Source organism: Xyrauchen texanus, chromosome 28 (assembly GCF_025860055.1).
Source record: "Xyrauchen texanus isolate HMW12.3.18 chromosome 28, RBS_HiC_50CHRs, whole genome shotgun sequence".
In the NCBI taxonomy this organism is placed as follows: domain Eukaryota; kingdom Metazoa; phylum Chordata; class Actinopteri; order Cypriniformes; family Catostomidae; genus Xyrauchen; species Xyrauchen texanus.
Window position 1 is genome coordinate 370,001 of NC_068303.1, and position 22,500 is coordinate 392,500.

At 39.8% G+C, this 22,500-nt stretch overlaps 1 protein-coding gene and 1 pseudogene across 1 annotated transcript in view; both read left to right on the plus strand.

Annotated features, from left to right (window-relative positions):
- LOC127621863 (bromo adjacent homology domain-containing 1 protein-like) overlaps positions 1 to 19,576 on the plus strand; it is a 19,650-nt pseudogene extending 74 nt beyond the window's left edge.
- Positions 19,577 to 21,269: 1,693 nt separating this feature from the next.
- The window catches only part of LOC127621894 (echinoderm microtubule-associated protein-like 1), a 17,587-nt gene continuing 16,356 nt past the window's right edge, over positions 21,270 to 22,500 (plus strand). The window contains exon 1 of the mRNA XM_052095684.1: positions 21,270 to 21,356. The gene's annotated coding sequence lies outside the window, so the exon portion shown is untranslated. The remainder of the gene's footprint in view (positions 21,357 to 22,500) is intronic.

Here is a 22,500-nt window from a genome sequence, read left to right on the forward strand (position 1 = left end):
AAGTATATTTATATCGATGAAACACGTGAAACTGTTCGCAATGCTGCTGTAATCGCGCGCTGTAACGCTCGAACACGTGACGGTTGCACACGGACGCTCAACGGCGGGTTAAATGGTGGCGTGTTATCGGGACTTATTACGGGAGTGTGTAACTGCAGTTTGGGAACAGTGTTTGTGCTTTAAGTGTGATGATGATGATGATATTTATGATGAATGCTGACGTCAGGCCACAGGACAGCTCGTGTGTGTGTGTGTGTGTGTGTGTGTGTGTGTGTGTGTGTGTGTGTGTGTGTGTGTGTGTGTGTGTGTGTGTGTGTGTGTGAGAGAGAGCGAGAGCGCGCGCGCGCGCACACAATGTAACAATCTAATCAACACCGCAACAATGTTACAAACCCGTAATTTAGAGGGGAGAGACGCATGACGTCAGCACTATCACACCATCATTCTAGTGGATAAACTTTAGATATAATGCACATGAGCACTGTCACATACAGGGTGTTAAATAATAACATTACTGGATAAATCTTGTCTTTCTAAAAAGTGCTCATTTATAATCAAACAGATGGATATAAGTATTGATCAGGTCAGAGGAAGATATTATAATAATCTCACGGTAAATCACATGTTCATTCGATCTTTTACATGACAGTAAAATGATTCATTATGAGTAAAATGTCCTGTAGTGTGACGGATTAAAGGACAAATACTCCATGTATGTTTCAGTTAGTATGACCTCTTAAAAACACTTCAGAAGATTAGTTCAACATTAGTTCTGTGTTCCACGATTAGTAAAGTCGTGCAGTTTTAGAATGAATGATTTCATGGGTGAATCTCTAATAAACCGCTTCACATGTCATAATAATTCCTCAATAACCACTAAAATCAGCTGTTTTCATTGTTGCTTTTCTTTACGTGTGGCTGACGTTTAAAGTAATTTACCTTTTGATATAATGAGGGAGTTTCTGTGATATTATACGGCAGGAAGTCATATTTCTAGATTGTGTTGGTTTAAAATGTCCATCTCATTCACACGTCTGAACAACTCCATATAAATCCATATAAACATTGATAATAACGGTGTCACTGTAACATCTGTAACTGAGATCAATACAACTATTATGAGACTTCCTGTAACCTGATTTAATGACTTTAACTCACTTTAAACGTTCTAATAATATTGTGCTGAAGATGTTATTTTCTCTTCTGTGTTGTTAATTAATCATCAGTCACTGTTAATCTCACGGTCATATATTGTGATTTGTATCTATACATGCACAGCTTGGAAACATCAAGGCTGGCAAAGTCAATGTTTATTTTACACATGTTTAATCCACAATAATGCAGTTTTAAGGTTAATCTGCTCCTCCTCTGAGTTCCTTCATTAATGTGTTTTTGCTAATTATATATATGACAGAATATTGAGTAAATATCAAATTGTTTCAGAAGCATAAATGCAATCCGATACTTGATCAAAGCTATATAAATAAAAATTGCATTATATAGGAAACGACACGTTTAACCAAAATGCTTGTGCTCCCTTTCTGTATTGCGACGGGTTTGATTGACGCGGATGTATGCGCTCTCGCTCGGCCATTTAAGTTTAACGGAGACTCGCTTGTGATAAAGAAAAACATTTTATAAATTAGTTGTGGCAGCCCTAAATCTCACAAGCCTTCAGTACATTACTTTACACAATAACGGTTATTTTATTTCAAGTCCGACACGAAGAAGGTCTAAAATAAGCTTTCGATCCGTAAAAAGAGCAAGCTCATAAGATTCATTTGTTCAGGAATTAGACTACACCGATATCGCTGTATGTTCCGTGCTGTAGAAAAAATGGCACTTTCCGGAACCGTTAACAGAACCGAAAGTCAATGTTTCTGTATTTTAAATGGAACCCATTCTGAACAAGAACCAATTCTTTGTTCCCAACCCCAGAGATATCACCGTCACAAGCAGAGTTACATTTTAACAGATATTCATTAACGGGTACTTATTACGGCATTTAAAATGTTCCTAATATTGTTTTGAGAGTCCCCAACAACAGTTTTACATGCATGCAATGACAAAAAACACTTTTGTTGTCTTATAATATGCATTTATGTTTACCTGATTTGCTCAGCGACTCCCAAATGATTCGTTCAACGACTCATTTTTCCAAACCCCTCCTTTGCGTGACGCTAATCTGCGGTGATTGGTCAGATGACCCAGTCAGTTGTGATTGGTATACTCTGTGCAGAGATTGTCAGAAACGGATTTGCATACACACACACACTCTCACACACACACACACACACTCTCACACACACACACACTCTCACACACACATCACCGCTTTGTAGTAAAACAATCAAAATCAGAGAAGGAATTGGAGTTGATTTATGTTAGCGATCATAGCCCAAAGTTCGGTGGTAAACACCCAATCAGTTATTGTTTGCGTTAGCCCAACGCATAAACATATTGGTAAAGCACTGCATTACTACAAGTTATTGCTCTATTCTTTATGACAACTCCAATAACATCCACAAACATTTCACATATTTCAAAAACATTGACATTGGAGACCTAGAAGCTGCGCTGAGCGTAACGTACACAACACACACAAATACTTATTAACATGCTAAAAAACACATAAAAGCAACAATTATTAATAATACTTACAGGTTGTGATTCGGAGGAGGAAGCTGATCCAAATAAACTTGGTACTGAACCTTCCTTCAGTATCAACCGGCTCGCGAATCCACAGTTGAAAGCGTTCATGTTCGTAAAGCAATCGTCATTAAAATGAGGCGAACACAGCACAAGGTTCGGGCGATACTTGTGTGGTATAGTTATAAACTCTAGCCACTGATTCTTCACATGCTCGTCCCTGGGCAGTGAAATAAAGGTCGCTTTTGATACGCACTTCAGAACACAGCGTCTTGTTGTCGACGTGATGAGTGGGCGTGGCCAATTTGATAATTTTTCGTCTTGACGTCACAACGAAAAGGAAAATGACTCGTTGGAAAAACTATTCATTACATTGACTCAGAGTCGACTCCTACTTTTGAGAGACAATAACTTTTTTTACGGTGAACTTTCATATATAAAACTTTGCAGGATGTTTTTGTTCACTTAAATCTGTTACACACTACATGAAAGGTAATTTTCAAAATTCCATAATAGGTGCCCTTTAAGTACTTGGCGGCCTTGAGTTGTTAAATCAATGTGAGTGTGAACGCCCCTTAAAACTAGTTTAATTTTTTTTATCCTGTAGGTGTTTTTAGGAAACATGTGATGACTCATGCACGGAAAAAAGGTTCCCTCGGCCAGTGTCCTGGTGAGGGGTGGGGCCACATAGAGAGCTGGTCACATGAGGAAACTGTGGGTGGAGTCTTGCCTGTGTGTTCATTGCGGGAAGGCACGACAAAGAAGGACGTGGCGAAAAAAGTAAAGGCCACGAGTCACGTGCCAAAACGTTCAATGAAAATGGGTAAAACTAAGAATGACCCGTACAAGAGAGAGCAGAGGTCAGAGCGCAAGCGGAAGCTTTACCCGTTACGGAGAAGGGGTGGCGCTTCAGAGAAGAAGGCTTTGAGTTGTCATGTTCTGCTTACTCGTCTAGATGATTGGGAAGAAGACAACAAGAAGGGTAAGGCAGATCGCAGCAGAGTTTCAGGGCACAAATCCAAACCGAAATCTAACAATAAAGCAGAAAACAAGAGGAAAACCACCAAAATCATGAAGGAGGCCACCGTTGATGAACCTTTAACTCAGGAGCCACGTAAACGTAGACTAGCCTCGCTCAACGCTGAGGCCGTCAACAGTCTGTTGCTTGAGAAAACGGATGGACCACCTGGTGCCAAACTTGCCAAGAAACAAGGGGATGGTACCACTACTACTGAACAAACAAAGACTTGCCCTAACTCAAAGTCTGAGACATGCCAAAACCCCAAGCAGATGAAGAAAGGCAAGGTTGAAGCGAATGATAAGAGGGAAATCGGTCTGTACGCTCCTACACCCAGACGACTAGCTGGACTCAACGCTGCTGCTTTTCTGAAGCTCACAAGCTCAACAACAGGAAATAAGTTGAGGATAAAAACGGACAATAAGAGCCTTTGTGCTTCAGGGAAACATGCCGTACACTGCAAGCCCAAAGCGCAAAAGTCTAAACAAATCTGTAAGCAGCCTGTACTGAAAGACTTTGAGTTGAAACTGAAGGATGAAGCCTCTCCGGAAAGACCTCGCTTAACCAAACCAGGGTACCAATCCTGTAGTATGCTGGGATATCCCGTGAAAGTCATCAAACAGGAACCAGTGGAAGCAGACTTGAGTCCATATTATTGCTGTCCACCTGAAGGTTCAGTTGAGTACTGCCACAGGTTGGCGCTCTTCCTCGAGCAAAAGGCCTACAGCGAGACCGAGGAGCTCCCCGTGACCTCAGTCAAGCATGAATGCCTGGTTCCTCCACCCTCATTGGCCCATCCGGCTCTCACCCTCAGTGCTCATCCATGCCTGTGTTCAGATCCATGTCACTCTAGTTACTACGTCCACATCGCCCACGCTAGACCACCAGGAGCCAGTTTGAGCGCACAGCCGCTACCATGCGCGCACAGTCCGTTTTGCCCTCACGGGGTTTCTGGATCCAAGCTGCTGGCCCCCTCAGGTATCCCACACCATGCCTTCTGTAACTCAGTAGGGTCACCCTGCTATCATGAGGCCTGTACGGTAAACAGGTATGCCTTTAGCGCCATGCAGCCAGTGACCAGCAGGGCGTGCCCTTTCTCCACGAACTGCTCCAACTGTAGCCACCCAATCAAAACAGGTAAGGCATGATAAAGCCATTGTAAATGTTATTAATACTGCCTGTTGTTGTTATTGTAGCACAATATCTCTATATGGTAGGGAATGTGCATTCCAATCAGATATTGGATTACAAATAATTATATTATGTGCTGTCGATTTAACATTGTGATTAAATTATGACAAATAACGTGTTAAATGTATGCAATTAATCATGCCCCTGACATGTAACGTACATTCTGTAAATTTTTTTCTTACCATATGAGCCACAAGGATCTTCCATTGTTCATTTCGTACATGACATGGTTGTAGAGGTGATGTCAGCAAGTGAAATCGCCAACTTTAAGCTTGGAGTACTTATGTTTTTACGTGCCACATCAATAGATGGCAGCACGCCTCAACAAACCTCACAAGCAGTGCAGCCAATGAGGGTTGGGGTCAGTGGAGAGAGAACACATCCCTGAGGAGCACTAGTGCTAATAGAGAGGGTCACGAGTTTCCCCAGTCTTGATCTGTTAGAAAGCTGTTGATCCACTGACAGATTGTGGTTGGCATGGAGCGCTGGTTCTGTTTGGTTTTGAGAAGATCAGGCTTCATGGTACTGAAGGCTGAACTGAAGTCCTTGCATAGGGCTGGGTATTGTTCAAAACTTTCCGATATCATCAATTATCGGTTTTATTTTCTCAGTTTGTTGACTTATTTTCCCAGACTCAGAGACTCTTCTCCCGATCCTTCTGGGCTTCTCATGCTAAGGTCGGCAGACAAAACAAACAAGAAAGCTAATCTGTTCATAGGGTGGCTGTGGCTCAGTTGGTAGAACGGGTCGGCTGCCAGTCGCAGGGTTGTTGGTTCGAATCCCGGCCCACACGACTCCACATGCCGAAGTGTCCTTGGGCACTGAACCCCAAGTTGCTCCCAATGGCAGACTAGCACCTTACATGCAGCTCTGCCGCCGTGTGCGCGTGCGTGTGCGCGTGCGCGTGGGTGCGCGTGCGTGTGTGTGCGCGCAGCTCTGCCGCCATTGGTGTGTGTGTGCGCGCAGCTCTGCCGCCATTGGTGTGTGTGTGTGTGTGTGTGTGTGCGCAGCTCTGCCACCATTGGTGTGTGTGTGTGTGCGCGCAGCTCTGCCACCATTGGTGTGTGTGTGTGTGTGTGTGTGTGCGCAGCTCTGCAGCCATTGGGGGGTGTGTGTGAGAATGAGATGCAGTGTAAAGCGCTTTGAATACCGTTAAGGCTTAAAAAGGCGCTATATAAGAATTGGAAGGGGTCCAGTGAGGGAGGTAAGCAGGTCTTGAGATGGGCCAGGATCAGCCTCTCGAAGCGCTTCATAATGATGGGGTGAGTGCAACTGCACGGAAGTCATTAAGGAGTGTTTTGGCACCAGCACGATGGAGGTGGTTTTAAAGCGTGTGGGGACATCTGCTTGGATTGATGGTGATGGAGTGATGGATTAAATATTCAGTCCAAACCTCAGTCAGCTGCACAGCACAGGCCCTGAGTACACGTCCGGGGGTACCATCAGGACCAGCAGCCTTGCGTGCATTAATCCTGCTCAGTGCCACACACACACATCAGTGGTGGAGAGTGTGAGGGGCTGGTGAACTGCAGAGACCACAGCCTTGATGGCCACTTCCTTGTCCCTATCGAAGCGGCCATAGAAGTGGTTCAGCTCATCAGGCAAGGAGGTGTCAGTGACGGGGGGGGGGGTGGAGTTAGTAGCTTTGTAGTCTGTGATGGCCTGGATGCCTTGCCACATGCGTCAGGGGTCAGAGTTGTTCTTGAAGTGATCCTCAATTCTTAGCTTGTGGTTGTGCTTGGCCTTTTTGATGCCCCTCTTCGGGTTAACCCTGGATGAGCTATAGGCTTGAGCATCACTTGATCTGAATGCAATGTCTCGTGCCTTCAGCAGGAGTCTGACCTCACTGTTCATCCATGGCTTCTGATTAGGGAAAGTGGTAATCCGTTTGAGGGTGGTGACACTGTTGATGTTAGAGTTGATGCGGTCCAGAACGGAGGAGGCATATGAGTCGGTGTCCGTGTGGGAGTCGTGGGTGGCCTGAGTTACTGAACACTCTCCAGTCAGTGTTTACAAACGCTGCTGAAGTGACGAGTCAGCTCCCACTGGCCACACTTTGACTGTCCTTACTGTTGGTTTCACACGTTTGATGAGTGCTAAATACTTGGGACCCTTTAGATTAGAAACGAAACTTCTTTAGACTCGTGACTTTGAGAACATTGTATTTCTGGAGTGTCTTGCCACTTTTATTATTGTTTTATTAGATTATAAAAACATGTTCAGCACAAAATATTTCCATTTACTGTAAACTTCAGCTTCTCTAACTTTAATAAATAACAACAGATATTAATTCTGACACTTGTGAAATAAAGTCCAATGTGTCTCATTCAAAAGATGCTACAACTGTGTCCAAACTCCAAAGGGTCCCGAAAATACAACCATTTCAGTTCTGTGATATGAATATCAACCAGAAATGTAAAGACTATCACATAATACAAATTGTTGTTTGTATCACCAATGGTACAATGTAACGGCTCGTGTATACGTTATGTTCTGCATGCCGTTTCATCTGGCACAAGATTGAGCCTTTCAATATTCTGTAAGTGTACCCAAATATACTTCAGCTTTAACGCTGCAACGAATTTGACGGCAAGGACATCAAACAGGAAGTGAGACTGTATCTTTGCAACACTTTGATGTATTGACATGCAACTTGTTATGTATGACTGCCACGATGTCCTAAACGTACAAGACGAGTTTGGTGAAAATGCCACATTCTGGCCAAAGTGCAGAATATAGCCAAAATAGTGGATCATTGTACATTGATAAAATGGTGACCTGTGGTTGCTGTCTGTAATGACAGTATTATGGATTCCTCTCATGTTGTGTTTTATAGAAGGCTTCTCCTCATCTCAAGAAGAGCACAGTTGCACATTACTCGTTCCTCCGGCCGTGCCCCTGTCCAGTTGCCGTAGTGTGCCCAGAGTTAACCCATCTTCCCGGCTGTGCCACGTCTTCTCAACACGCTGTCAGACCGCAGACAGACAGAAGTCCGTCTTAAGCTGGCCAAAGAATGCCCCCAAAACACCAAACCACCCAACGGCTCACTCGCTATAGGCCACACGAGACTGTCCCAGAAACCACCAACCACCGGTCCAGCAAGTGCCAAACATCAGAAGAAGGTGAGCCGCCGCCGGGTCACAAACGGATGGCGACCTGTCGGAGTGCCCACGAAAAAGGAGGTCTTTATTGCGGTGAGTGTTTAAGTCCTCTCAAAGAGTTTAAATGTTAGCATCCATCTGATGCAGGAGAACATCGAGCGACAATTAAAGATGGAGCAGAGGGAAGCAGGGCAATAAAAGATTCCGTTCAATTATATGAAAATAAAACAAGCAATTTTTGTATTTGGGCGAGATATTGAAAATTAACGATATAATCGAGATGATTTGAGTATGCCGCAAAGGTGGCACTGTATAACCGAAAAGAAGATTGATGAAATAGATTCGCCAGATGTAGAACATTCCCTGCGTTCCATACGGGGTATATCCGGCTCCGGAGGGCACTTCGAACGGGGAATGATTTTAGCTGCCATGTTGAAGGGTCGTTCCAAACCGAAGGGTTTATAAATGGCTGCTTCAAAGGGCCCTTCGAACAGGGTGTGTCTGTAGGGTTCAACAGATGGACACTTCGCTGTCAAGCGGACTGGAACAGGAGGATACGTCGCAGATATAATTTTTTACATTTATTTATTTAATTTGTAACGCCCAATTCCCAATGTGCTCCAACTCCTCGTGGTGGTGTAGTGACTCGCCTCAATCCGGGTGGTGGAGGACGAATCTCAGTTGCCTCCGCGTCTGAGACCGTCAATCCGCGCATCTTATCACGTGACTTGAGCGTGTTACTGTGGAGACGTAGCGCATGTGGAGGCTTCACGCTATTCTCCGCGGCATCCACGCACGACTCACCACACACCCCACCGAGAGCGAGGACCACATTATAGCGACCACGAGGAGGTTACCCCATGTGACTCTACCCTCCCTAGCAACCGGCCCAATTAGGTTGCTAAGGAGACCTGACTGGAGTCACCTGGCATGCCCTCAACCGTCCGAAGCGCTCACTCTGGAGGGTTAAACCCTCTGATTAGGGATGACCCTTCAGAATGAAACGCACTCGCTCTGAACGGCACACAACAAATTTCCTGTCAAAAATAAAAGCTCCGCCTTGTTCATTCACAAAAAAATATTTAATTAAAAAATACATGAAGCTAATTAATGCTTTTTATTCAGCTACTATGCATCAATGAAAACGATGAATCCCATTCTTGTTCTTTTAGTGAATAACTGCATAAATAGATTTTTATTTAATGCCTTTAATACATTGAATCTATTCTGCTGCAATGGATTGATGGTTCTTCTGATTTAAAAAAACAACTTTTGAGCCATTTCAGAGCAAATAAATAATTAGATATCTGTCGAGATATCGTCAATAGTCAGACAAATAATGATATCTATTTATATAATATTGTTTGCCATAACGCACCGCTCTAATTTGTATTGTCTAAATGCTTGTCTGTTCCCACAATATGATATAATGTGTTTGAATTATCTCAATTATTATGTTTATTAGGCCTATATATAATATTTATAATTATTCTAAATTACTTTTATTTTGGGTTCTTTTCTCTAAATATTGATTTAGATTGATTTAGTGATTGATTAATTTATTGGCACAACGTGTAATTAATTTGATTAGAAATGTGAATTGAGTCCTAATAATGATATATATACATGATGATGTAGTTGTCATGAGTGTGCTGCGTCTGTGTTGATTCTTCAGGGCGATGATGAGACGGTTCTGCGGCAGTGTTATGAAGGAGTCGAGCGAGATGGTGAAGTGATCCGGGTTCGAGACACGGTGCTCTTACGATCGGGACCGCGTAAGAAATCCCTGCCGTATGTGGCCAAGATTTCAGCTCTATGGGAAGATCCCAGATCAGGTGATTAATGGAGCTTTATCCATTTATTGTTGTCACGGCAACCGTTTATACCAACTTTCTCAAGCAGCTCTAAACTGGTTTAAATCATACCTGAGGTAACATTAGAGGTATTAAGTCATCAGTTCACAAATGCAATCTAGGTGTACCGCAAGGGTCAGTATCGGGTCCTTTTGCTTTTGTTATATGAATGAATATTGCTCATGTTTGTTGATACTGACCCAATAATTGTACGGTTGTGTCGCTGTGTTCTGACTGTTGTTTCAGGAGAGCTCATGATGAGTTTGTTCTGGTATTATCAACCGGAGCACACACAAGGAGGCCGAGATCCCAGCATGCATTGTGAGGTGAGACCCGGACTTCACTTGAAGTACTGTTAATAAATACTGACGATATTCAGACAAATTACAATTATAATGGAGAATACTGTCATTTGTGATGTCACTTGCAATATGATATTTTAACCAAATGAACTTTTAACTCGTTACTGACTGCAGGCGCACAGAACCCCCTAGAGGACAAAACTGGAACATGTTTCATTCATTTACTACCTGAAATAATCTGTTATAGAGACACAAGTGCCCGCCAGAGGGGCGCATGACAGGTGTTCATTTCAGACCCCTTGCTTGAGTCCTCTTAAACTGAACTAACACATAACCTTTCTCACTTCAGACACAAACAAACAAACAAATCTTTCTCACTTCAGACACAAACAAACAAGCATTTCTCACTTCAGACACAAACAAACAAACAAACAAGCATTTCTCACTTCAGACACAAACAAACAAACAAACAAGCATTTCTCACTTCAGACACAAACAAACAAACAAGCATTTCTCACTTCAGACACAAACAAACAAACAAACAAGCATTTCTCACTTCAGACACAAACAAACAAACCTTTCTCACTTCAGACACAAACAAACAAACAAATCTTTCTCACTTCAGACACAAACAAACAAACCTTTCTCACTTCAGACACAAACAAACAAGCATTTCTCACTTCAGACACAAACAAACAAACAAACAAGCATTTCTCACTTCAGACACAAACAAACAAACAAGCATTTCTCACTTCAGACACAAACAAACAAACAAACAAGCATTTCTCACTTCAGACACAAACAAACAAACAAACCTTTCTCACTTCAGACACAAACAAACAAACATTTCTCACTTCAGACACAAACAAACAAGCATTTCTCACTTCAGACACAAACAAACAAACAAGCAATTCTCACTTCAGACACAAACAAACAAACAAGCATTTCTCACTTCAGACACAAACAAACAAACAAGCATTTCTCACTTCAGACACAAACAAACAAACCTTTCTCACTTCAGACACAAACAAACAAACCTTTCTCACTTCAGACACAAACAAACAAACCTTTCTCACTTCAGACACAAACAAACCTTTCTCACTTCAGACACAAACAAACAAACAAACCTTTCTCACTTCAGACACAAACAAACAAACAAACAAACCTTTCTCACTTCAGACACAAACAAACAAACAAACAAACAATTCTCACTTCAGACACAAACAAACAAACAAACAAACAATTCTCACTTCAGACACAAACAAACAAACCTTTCTCACTTCAGACACAAACAAACAAACAAACAAACAAACAATTCTCACTTCAGACACAAACAAACAAACAAACAAACAATTCTCACTTCAGACACAAACAAACAAACAATTCTCACTTCAGACACAAACAAACAAACATTTCTCACTTCAGACACAAACAAACAAACAGACATGTCTCACTTCAGACACAAACAAACAAACATGTCTCACTTCAGACACAAACAAACAAACAAACATGTCTCACTTCAGACAAAAAACAAACAAACATTTCTCACTTCAGACACAAACAAACAAGCATTTCTCACTTCAGACACAAACAAACAAACAAACAATTCTCACTTCAGACGCAAACAAACAAACAAGCATTTCTCACTTCAGACACAAACAAATAAGCATTTCTCACTTCAGACACAAACAAACAAGCATTTCTCACTTCAGACACAAACAAACAAACATTTCTCACTTCAGACACAAACAAACAAGCATTTCTCACTTCAGACACAAACAAACAAACATTTCTCACTTCAGACACAAACAAACAAGCATTTCTCACTTCAGACACAAACAAACAAACAAGCATTTCTCACTTCAGACACAAACAAACAAACAAACAAACAAACAAACATTTCTCACTTCAGACACAAACAAACAAACAAACAATTCTCACTTCAGACACAAACAAACAAACATTTCTCACTTCAGACACAAACAAACAAACAAACATTTCTCACTTCAGACACAAACAAACAAGCATTTCTCACTTCAGACACAAACAAACAAACAAACAAGCATTTCTCACTTCAGAAACAAACAAACATTTCTCACTTCAGACACAAACAAACAAACAAACAAACATTTCTCACTTCAGACACAAACAAACAAACAATTCTCACTTCAGACACAAACAAACAAACATTTCTCACTTCAGACACAAACAAACAAACAGACATGTCTCACTTCAGACACAAACAAACAAACAGACATGTCTCACTTCAGACACAAACAAACAGACATTTCTCACTTCAGACACAAACAAACAAGCATTTCTCACTTCAGACACAAACAAACAAACAAACAAACATTTCTCACTTCAGACACAACAAACAAGCATTTCTCACTTCAGACACAAACAAACAAACAAACAAGCATTTCTCACTTCAGACACAAACAAACAAACCTTTCTCACTTCAGACACAAACAAACAAACAAACAAGCATTTCTCACTTCAGACACAAACAAACAAACAAACAAACATTTCTCACTTCAGACACAAACAAACAAACAAACAAACATTTCTCACTTCAGACACAAACAAACAAGCATTTCTCACTTCAGACACAAACAAGCATTTCTCACTTCAGACACAAACAAACATTTCTCACTTCAGACACAAACAAACAAGCATTTCTCACTTCAGACACAAACAAACAAACAAACAAACATTTCTCACTTCAGACACAAACAAACAAACAAACAAACAAACAAACAATTCTCACTTCAGACACAAACAAACAAACAATTCTCACTTCAGACACAAACAAACAAACATTTCTCACTTCAGACACAAACAAACAAACAGACATGTCTCACTTCAGACACAAACAAACAAACAGACATGTCTCACTTCAGACACAAACAAACAGACATTTCTCACTTCAGACACAAACAAACAAACATGTCTCACTTCAGACACAAACAAACAAACAAACATGTCTCACTTCAGACAAAAAACAAACAAACATTTCTCACTTCAGACACAAACAAACAAGCATTTCTCACTTCAGACACAAACAAACAAACAAACAAACATTTCTCACTTCAGACACAACAAACAAGCATTTCTCACTTCAGACACAAACAAACAAACAAACAAGCATTTCTCACTTCAGACACAAACAAACAAACAAACAATTCTCACTTCAGACGCAAACAAACAAACAAGCATTTCTCACTTCAGACACAAACAAATAAACATTTCTCACTTCAGACACAAACAAACAAGCATTTCTCACTTCAGACACAAACAAACAAGCATTTCTCACTTCAGACACAAACAAACAAACATTTCTCACTTCAGACACAAACAAACAAGCATTTCTCACTTCAGACACAAACAAACAAACATTTCTCACTTCAGACACAAACAAACAAACAAACATTTCTCACTTCAGACACAAACAAACAAGCATTTCTCACTTCAGACACAAACAAACAAACAAACAAGCATTTCTCACTTCAGACACAAACAAACAAACATTTCTCACTTCAGACACAAACAAACAAACAAACAAACATTTCTCACTTCAGACACAAACAAACAAACAATTCTCACTTCAGACACAAACAAACAAACAAACAAACATTTCTCACTTCAGACACAAACAAACAAGCATTTCTCACTTCAGACACAAACAAACAAACAAACAAGCATTTCTCACTTCAGACACAAACAAACAAACCTTTCTCACTTCAGACACAAACAAACAAACAAACAAGCATTTCTCACTTCAGACACAAACAAACAAACAAACAAACATTTCTCACTTCAGACACAAACAAACAAACAAACAAACATTTCTCACTTCAGACACAAACAAACAAGCATTTCTCACTTCAGACACAAACAAACAAACAAACAAACATTTCTCACTTCAGACACAAACAAACAAACAAGCATTTCTCACTTCAGACACAAACAAACAAACAAACAAGCATTTCTCACTTCAGACACAAACAAACAAGCATTTCTCACTTCAGACACAAACAAACAAACAAACATTTCTCACTTCAGACACAAACAAACAAGCATTTCTCACTTCAGACACAAACAAACAAACAAACATTTCTCACTTCAGACACAAACAAACAAACATTTCTCACTTCAGACACAAACAAACATTTCTCACTTCAGACACAAACAAACATTTCTCACTTCAGACACAAACAAACAAACATTTCTCACTTCAGACACAAACCTGTTTTTGAGCACTTGGTCTCTGTCCACTATTCCTCATGTCAAGTAAATATTATATTGCATTTATTATTATTATTATTATTATTATTATAGGATATTTATATAACTGTATTTCTGAAATGAAATCTTGACCTGCATGATTCATCGCCACTTTACAGTCAAATTAAATGTAATATTTGCATATGGTCACATCACGACTTTTATTTAATTGTGATTAATTGTCCAGTCCTCGATATTATTGTACTGCGCAGATATGTGTGATTATTAATAACACGGCATGTTTTGTCCCATTGAAATGCACATTTGAGATTAAGGATTATTCTATTGACACCGAAACGAATCAAATGAAAAGCGGTTTCACCGCTGTAGTGATTTATCATCAAGGGAACATCTGCATTGTTGCGTCAATCGTGTCCGTGCAGGAGATGAAGATATTAATTTCATAACCTGGTTTCATTCTGTTCTTTGCATGTTTTTGATGCATTATACAGAATCTGGTTTTGAGTGACGCTGGAGACGTCTCGTGTCTTTTCTCTGTTCAGCAAAAAGAAACGTTCCTTTTTCAGGACGTTGAAAGTGAGCGGACGTTTCTTTTGCTACGAGTAGATTTCAAACCAACTCCCGAACCAGCTTCTGTTTTAATGCTTGTATAATATAACCGGCAGTAATTTACATATTCAATAATGTTTATTAAGACAAATAAGGAGGTATATGATATAATGGGCCCTATGAGGAATCGGCACATAAATGCTCTAAAAACAGTTTGTCAGGTGATTAGCGCCACCAACATGCTGGATTGTGCAGCTGCTGTGACCCTGTGTGTGTGTGTGTGTGTGTGTGTGTGTGTGTGTGTGTGTGTGTGTGTTCAGAATGAGATCTTCGCCTCTCGACATCAAGATGAAAACAGCGTGGCATGCATTGAAGACCGATGTTATGTTCTGCCGTTGGCACAGTACTGCAGGTGAGTCCGGTCTCATTAAAGCACACGTTATGTGTTTGCTTCTAGAGATGACGTATAATCACGTGATGTTGCAGATTCTGTGCGTTGGTCAAGCGCCGATCAGAGGGCATCTGCGACAGCACCCCGATGGTGCCCGGCCCTTCAGCCCGTGCCATCCCTCCTCACCGCCTTGTGCCCGATGACATCGACCCTGAGCTGGTGTACCTGTGCCGCCATGTCTACGACTTTCGATACGGCCGCATCCTGAAGAATCTGCAGTAAAACTGCAGTCTGTGACCCAGAGAGGACGATTCTGCACGATGTTCGATGAAACGCCCCATTCAGAGGTATGTGGGGTCACCGTACGGGCAGAACATGGTGATCTAAGGGACAGGCGGTTGAGAATCTGTCCTAACCCAAACTGCCGATGGAAGGAAATACAGGGCACAAGACTCGCTGAAGGTTCGGCCGTCTGCTCAATGGTCGTGTACACTGAAGACGATCTGAAACTATCAAGCAGAATCTGTTGAAATATCTGCATTCGTTTTGGGGTTCGAGTGAAGACCCAGACCTATCAGTCCAAGAACAGATGAGATTGCAGATGACCCGTGACCGTGTGCATTATCAGGGATGTATGTGCAGATGTAGAAGAGCGCTCCAGTCTGAACGTCAGATACAGGAAACTCTATTGAGAGTTGGTCCATCCAGATCCAGAAAGTACCAAATATTTCAATATATAACCCTGAAAACAAAGAGTAAAAATATATATAGATGTGCTCGAGGAATTTGCAAACTTTAAAGGGACAGAGGGACAGTTCACCCAAATAGGTCAATTTACTCACCCTCATGTCATCCCAGATGTGTGACTTTCCTTCTTCTGTAGAACACAAATGAAGATTTTTAGAAGAATATTTCAGTTCTGTTGGTTCATACAATACAAGTGAATGGTGACCAGAACTTTCACTTTTCCATTCTGAAAGTCACATGTGAAAGTGAAAGTGGAGATTTATATTATGGAAGGACTTAAATATTGATCTGTTTCTCACCCACATCTATCATATCTCTTCTGAAGACATGGATTAAACCACTGGAGTCTTATGGATTACTTTTATTCTGCATTTATGTGATTTTTGGAGCTTCAAAGTTCTGGTTCATTTGCACTGTATGGACCAATGAAATATTCTTCTAAAAATCTTCATTTGTGTTCTGCAGAATAAGAAAAGAAAAAGTCACACATCTGGAACAGCATGAGGGTGAGTAAATGATGACAGAATTTGCATTTTTTGGTGAACTGTCCCTTAAGTCATGAGCCAGTACATTAGCAAAATTATTTTATTTAGACACGATACCATGAATCTACGTAAACTGCGTAAAATCGAACATCAATTTTCTTCCTCTAAATGTGTTTTAGTCCATTTACAGTCTGAAATCTTCTGAAGTAACTTCAAGCACCCGCCGAATCTCTAATAACTCAATTATACGCCATGTGCATCAAATTACAGAAAGTGTTTCTTAAATGCAACTTCCCGTCTGAGCTTATCTGAGACGGAGGCAAAAGTTAGAGAATTATTTTTAGTTTCATTAATATTAATTGATTTGTTGCATCACTGACACCTCACAGATGTCACATTTAACTTTATAATGACGTGTATTATATTCCAATATTTCACAACGTGTTACTGAAGAAGCTGCGTTCACTGAAAACCATCTGAAATCATTAATTGAGTTTGATCAAATACTTCATCAGATGATCAGATGATCAATACGACATCTGGTGACGCACTTTCTTCATTGATTTATAAAGTGTTCTCCATTAGAATAATTCATTTTGTTCATTCAGTCGGGTGACGGTTGTGTTCATGTTCTTCACACAACGCTTTAACAACGGATTACTGTCGCACATCCCATAATAACACACTGTTGCTAACCTGCTCTTCACTGTCTTCAGCGACCCGAGTCTGACTCGAGCAGGAAGTGTTCATGTCTGATGCCCAAATGATTGTCTCCACTGAATCCCAGACATGGCGTCCTCAGATGTGTCTGAGCGGTTCACGTGCATCTATATTTGATGATGGATTAAAGGGATATTTTGGATTGATTGCTCAGATGATGTAACGCGTGCACAATCTATTTTTGATATTTATCGATGAGCCCGTGTGCTTGTACTTCCTCCTAGAGAATCTGCACTTTTCCATTCTTTAATCATGTTTGTCTTTTGTAGTTTTGCTTGTAATTGAAGTTGATTTTTAGATTCAGAGCCTGAAAGAACTCATCTCAATCTCTTCTGGGAATGACATTAAATATGAAACCCATTCTCAATCGGGTCACTTTAGTGCATTTTATTGTGATGTATCTGGTTTTTCCTGCTGTCTGTAAACGTGTCAATATCACTCGTATTATTTACCGCCGCCATGTCTAGCGTTTATTATTATTCCAGGTCACATGACCGTGTTCATTGGGATCAATCAGGAGGTGTTTGTTATAATAAATGTGCTGGTTTGATGAAGGGAACAGACGGTATAGATGTTTAATGTAAACGAATGTGTTGAATTATCCTCTGAAACCAATCGCAGGACCAACACATGCAGATATATGGAGGAAGTTCTGACATTAATTATGTGAATATTTATGAGTGCTTGAGTTGGTTATTTGAAATGATCTGTGCATAACCACATTAATATTCATGAGTTTCATGATGTCACAACCACCACTTAAATAAATGGGGACATCTCTGACAAAGTTTTGACCTGCCTGAGACTCGTGCTTGACCCCTGCGTGCATTTTCCATTCCCATTTAATTTTTACTTTTTTCTCCCAATTTGGAATTCCCAATGCGCTCTAACTCCTCGTGGTGGTGTAGTGACTCGCCTCAATCCGGGTGTTGGAGGACGAATCTCAGTTGCCTCCGCGTCTGAGACCGTCAATCCGTGCATCTGATCACGTGACTTGTTGAGTGTGTTACCATGGAGACGAAGCACGTGTGGAGGCTTCACGCTATTCTCCGCAGCATCCACGCACAACTCACCACACACCCCACCGAGAGCGAGAACCACATTATAGCGACCACGAGGAGGTTACCCCATGTGACTCTACCCTCCCTAGCAACTGGGCCAATTTGGTTGCCAAGGAGACCTGACTGGAGTCACTCAGCACGCCCTGGATTCAAACTCATGACTCCAGGTGTGATAGTCAGCGTCAATACTCACTGAGATACCCAAGCCCCTCCCCTTTTGATTAGTAACTATAGTAGCACCACGGAAATCAAAGTCATGCTGTTGTTGTCACATGACTCGGTGCAGCAAAAGTTTAACCCTTAAATGACAGTGTAGAGTCTTGTGACTGTATTCGGTGGGTTTTTATTCATTTAATTATGTGTAGCATATAGCAAAGCCAAAACACAACGTCCTGTCATGTGGACATGGAGTCGCACGAGGTTAAATGGCCATTTTAATAGTCGGATAAGCGTTGTCTCGAGGCTTCATTTCAAAAAGATGTTTTATTAAGTTTCTAAAGCTGGAATATGCAGGATATTTTTAGGGTTATTTTTGAGTTCTGTGATTTCTCTCTTTAAGAACTCTCTTGTAACTCTGGCGTCGGCCGGTTGTGTTTGATAAAGGATTGAAGTACTCTCGAGCTGTTACTAATGAAATATACAGAATCAACCGCTCCTCTATTAAATGAGTTTATAAAGCGTTGCATTTCGAACACTGAATATCTATTTCAAATCTACACACGTTTATAGATGATTTGCTGTATTGTGGTCCATACGTGCAGTAGTTCCCCTTAATGCTTGTTTTTAGTTGAATTATTAATAAATGATGAAGTAATATCTTCATGTTAATTATTCACATTAGGTCTTGAGCTGATGTCAAGCGGTTCTGTGACCTTTAACCTCTGGGTGTGTCACACTTTTAAATACATTTGTAATGAAATAATGTCTCAACACACACGGTGTAAAGAGGGTAACTGTGATTGGAAACATCAGAACTGAGTGATTTAATATTTTACACTGATGTATCAAAGAACGTAACATTACTGAGCCTCATTACACTTTATATTTCATGTGATTAATCTGAAGTTTGTTTCTTCAGGAGGAGTTTGATGCAGCTGTAATGATTATATTATTGTTTATCTCTGGAATTTCACTGGATGTGAATGTTGAATAATGAGTTTGTGATTTTGGAGCAAAACTACAGGTCAAATAAATAACCGTAGAAAGGTGTCCGCATAATTATTTTATTGGTACACAGAGATTGGTCGATCGGTTCCTAAAATCAGTTGACTTTATCAATCCTTGTTGCATTATATCCCAATGGTGACCGTTCAAACACGGGGAAAAGCACTTTTCGTGTTCTTTTTCCAAAGTTGGCGTGTCTGTAACTCAAGAAGTATTAAAGAAATCTTAATATCCTTTTATAATCTGGTTCAGAACAGTTTTTTCTTTTGGTAAATTCATTTTTAAGGCCCTGTATGGTTCAATCCCAGAGATATGAGGCTCTCAATGTGGCTCCGTGTGCAAATAGTTTAATTTTACCCATTTTAAATGGTTGAAAAGGAAATGTGGGTCACTTTGTATAAAGCTGATACTTTATTGTATTTAAAGAGGAATATCTGATGAACAAATAGTGCTGAAACTAGAAATGTACCTTATTTATTCAACTTGACCATTTCAGTGTATTTTTGGCACTGACGTTGTTAAAAATTGGTGTGTTTTATGCAATAGTTTTGATAGAGGGAAACAAGATACAGTTATAGTTTCAGCATTATTCGTTATCAAATATTCCTCATAAATGCAATAAAGTATCAGCTGTATGTAAAATAACCCACATTTGGTTTCTGACCACTGTAATGTGTACAATATCTCATTTTACTCACGGAGCCACATTGAGAGCCTCATATCTCTGGGATTGAACCATACAGGGCCTTAAAAATTGAGATATTAAAAGAAAAGTTTGAACCGAACCAGAATATAAAAGGATATTAAGATATATTTAACACTTCTTGAGTTACAGGCACGCCAACTTTGGAAAAAGAACACGAAAAGTGCTTTCCCCCGTGTTTGAACGGTCACCATTGGGATATAATGCAACAAGGATTGATAAAGTCAACAGATTTTAGGAACCGATCGACCAATCTCTGTGTACAAATAATATAATGGTGCTGACACCTTTTCAAAAGTTATTTTTTTTATCTGTGGTTTTGCTCCAAAATCATAAGTGAAAATTGCCATTTTGACCCCCTCTACAAATAATGGATTACACATTAAATATTCAAACATGGCATTTCATATTTTGTCTTTCATTAGATTAATTTGATAAAAATCAGAGTTTTGAGCTGACACAGAATGACTCTATTTTGGATTTTCCCTGATTGAATTTGAGTTCATAATGACCAATTCATTTCAATGTTTTGTTTGCCCTGTTCTGACCAGCAACAAAAAACAGGTTTTGTATTTTTAATTGAAATGTTTTATTCCAGTGACGAGGATCCCTGCTGATTGTTTAATGAAAGAGTATTTATAAAATATAAAATCAAAGTGTTTTTGTGAGTTCTGTGTTTGATCTTTTCACTGCATACAGATATTTACATTACAGAACAATATATTAATACATCATACTATATTATACTTTTGTCAGCCTGATCATATTGTGACTTATGAAAGACATGTTAAATCATAATTGATATTACAGTTCTTTCATCACACTGGAAAGAGAAGGGCAGCAGTATCTGCACACTAATCTATATACTCCATACATAAACATAGTGTGCATACTCTGCACAGTACTTCAGAAAGAGTGCGAGTAGTTGCCGCTGTCCCGCTCACATCAGCCGTTGAAACGCTGACTTTACACGCACAGCTCATATTTCAGCCTGAGTCAATATAAATAAATACACAAAGAACATTTAAGGACCATAAAGACATTTTCATTGCTGTTATTCTCAATAATGAAGGATGTGTGTCTTCAGCAGGTGCATGTTCTGTCTCTGTTCATGTGTCGGTGGATTCAGATCTCTGATCCTCTTTAAGGATGACAGACAGACAGACAGATGGAGGTGAGACAGGATTGTTGTTCAGTCTGAGGCTGAAGTTATATTTTATGACATCTAATATTTAAAGTAATAATTTTCACTTTGATGATCATATTTTGCATCTTCAGTGAGGTTCACAGGTTTAATCTCAACAGATAAAATAATCCCATTTCTAATCAAACCATCCAGTTGTCGAGAAGTACACTGCAAAGGATCCTTTCCTTCATCAGTATGTCTCGTTTTTCCACGTTATCCCTTAAATACACGAGATCTACTCATACTCTACACATACTCTACACAATGTACACATACTCTACACATACTCTACACATACTCTACACATACTCTACACAATGTACACATAATCTACACATACTCTACACAATGTACACATACTCTACACATACTCTACACATACTCTACACATACTCTACACAATGTACACATAATCTACACATACTCTACACAATGTACACATACTCTACACAATGTACACATAATCTACACATACTCTACACAATGTACACATAATCTACACATACTCTACACAATGTACACATACTCTACACATACTCTACACATACTCTACTCATACTCTACTCATAATCTACACAATGTACACATAATCTACACATACTCTACACAATCTACACATAATCTACACATACTCTACTCATACTCTACTCATACTCTACACAATGTACACAATCTACACAATGTACACATAATCTACACATACTCTACACAATGTACACAATGTACACATACTCTACACATACTCTACACAATGTACACATAATCTACACATACTCTACACAATGTACACATACTCTACACATACTCTACTCATACTCTACACATACTCTACACAATGTACACATATTCTACACATACTCTACACAATGTACACATAATCTACTCATACTCTACACATACTCTACACAATGTACACATACTCTACACATACTCTACACAATGTACACATACTCTACACAATGTACACATACTCTACACATACTCTACACAAGGTACACATAATCTACACATACTCTACACAATCTACACATAATCTACACATACTCTACACAATGTACACATACTCTACACAATGTACACATACTCTACACATACTCTACACATAATCTACACAATGTACACATAATCTACA